We start from the raw sequence: 2,500 nt of genomic DNA, 5'->3' as shown, positions 1-2,500 counted from the left end.
CATCAGTGTAAAGTTAATTTTGATATCATTGTGAACTTAATTCAGCAAAGAACTTTATTGTTTAGCAAAAGACATCAGTGTAAAGTTAATTTTGATATCATTGTGAACTTAATTTAGCAAAGAACTTTATTGTTTATCAAAAGACATCAGTGTAAAGTCAATTTTGATATCATTGTGAACTTAATTTAGCAAAGAACTTTATTGTTTATCAAAAGACATCAGTGTAAAGTTAATTTTGATATCATTGTGAACTTAATTTAGCAAAGAACTTTATTGTTTATCAAAAGAAATCAGTGTAAAGTTAATTTTGATATCATTGTGAACTTAATTTAGAAAAGAACTTTATTGTTTATCAAAAGAAATCAGTGTAAAGTTAATTTTGATATCATTGTGAACTTAATTTAGCAAAGAACTTTATTGTTTATCAAAAGACATCAGTGTAAAGTTAATTCAGCAAAGAATATCATTGCCATGTTGACTCGTTTATCAAAAGACATCATTGTGAGGGTTAATTTAGCAAAGAACATCATTGCCATGTTAATTTGTTTATCAAGACATTAGTGTAAAGTTGATTTAGCAAAGAACTTCATTGTTTATCAAAAGACATCAGTGTAAAGTTAATTTAGCAAAGAACTTCATTGTTTATCAAAAGACATCAGTGTAAAGTTAATTTAGCAAAGAACTTCATTGTTTATCAAAAGACATCAGTGTAAAGTTAATTTAGCAAAAAACATCACTATCATGTTAACTTGTTTATCAAAAGACATCAGTGTAAAGTTAATTAAACAAAGAACATCAAAGTTATGTTAACTTGTTTATCAAAAGATATCAGTGTAAAGTTAATTTGCTTAACTAATGGCTGCATTGATCTGGTGATTTATTTAACAAAGGATTTCTATATAATGTTAATTTATTTAACATTTATTTAACAACGAAATCTGTTGTCATATTAGTTTAGCAAAGCACTTTTCTTGTTGATCTTTTTATAGAACACTTCACTGCACTATTTATAAAATATCACAGTGACAATAATTTATTTTGGCAAACGAATTCAAAGTCTGTCAACTGGTTTAAAGATTATACAAATATTTTGCATATTATGAATGATAAAAAAGGATGTCATAATCACGTTGCTAAATACAAAATAATAATTGAATTATATATAACTGATTAATTGCTATAGACGGCAAAAATTATAGGTCAAAATTGTGACTTTATGTCTCATATTGGGCAGGAATATTACTTTGAAAATTTTGATTAACAAAATTTATGAGAATATTAAGTAAATATTATGATGGATTTCATGAATAGTAAATAGAACTGTAAATGAATAAATAATGAAGAAATAAATACAGAACATGAGGTACACGGACCGTTTTTTAAATTTGATATTTATTACACTAAAAAGTAACCGATATTTACTAATGAATGCTTAAAAGATTAACGATAATAAAGGCTTCAATGAAAATAATTATTGAAACAAAGAAATAAATGACATGACTAAGGTACATAGACCATTTTTAAATTTGATAAATATTTATAGCACTTAAATGTAACCGATATTTATTATTGAAGGCTTAAAATACTAGCAATATTAAAGCCTCCAATGAGTAAAAACTATGATTTTAAAATTGACAAATATTTATAGCACTTAAATACAACCGATATTTATTATTGAACGCTTTAAATACTAACAATATTAAGCCTTCAATGAGTAAAAACTATTGATTTTAAATTGACAAATATTTATAGCACTTAAATATAACCGATATTTATTATTGAAGGCTTAAAATACTAACAATATTAAAGCCTTCAATGAGTAAAAACTATTGATTTTAAATTTGACAAATATTTATAGCACTTAAATATAACCGATATTTATTATTGAAGGCTTAAAATACTAGCAATATTAAAGCCTTCAATGAGTAAAAACTATTGATTTTAAATTTGACAAATATTTAGAGCACTTAAATATAACCGATATTTATTATTGAAGGCTTTTAAAATACTAGCAATATTAAAGCCTTCAATGAGTAAAAACTATTGATTTTAAATTTGACAAATATTTATAGCACTTAAATACAAACCGATATTTATTATTGAACGCTTTAAATACTAACAATATTAAGCCTTCAATGAGTAAAAACTATTGATTTTAAATTTGACAAATATTTATAGCACTTAAATATAACCGATATTTATTATTGAAGGCTTAAAATACTAACAATATTAAAGCCTTCAATGAGTAAAAACTATTGATTTTAAATTTGACAAATATTTATAGCACTTAAATATAACCGATATTTATTATTGAAGGCTTAAAATACTAACAATATTAAAGCCTTCAATGAGTAAAAAACTATTGATTTTAAATTTGACAAATATTTATAGCACTTAAATATAACCGATATTTATTATTGAAGGCTTAAAATACTAGCAATATTAAAGCCTTCAATGAGTAAAAACTATTGATTTTAAATTTGACAAATATTTATAGCAC

The 2,500-nt window shown here is 23.7% G+C and overlaps 1 pseudogene; it reads left to right on the top strand.

Annotated features, from left to right (window-relative positions):
* LOC137622815 (uncharacterized) overlaps window positions 1-2,500 on the top strand; it is a 35,271-nt pseudogene that overhangs the window by 22,692 nt on the left and 10,079 nt on the right.

Source organism: Palaemon carinicauda, chromosome 29, assembly GCF_036898095.1.
Source record: "Palaemon carinicauda isolate YSFRI2023 chromosome 29, ASM3689809v2, whole genome shotgun sequence".
Taxonomy (NCBI): Eukaryota; Metazoa; Arthropoda; class Malacostraca; order Decapoda; family Palaemonidae; genus Palaemon; species Palaemon carinicauda.
The sequence above is the reverse complement of the archived record's forward strand: the minus strand, read 5'-3'. Positions and strand labels throughout refer to the sequence as shown.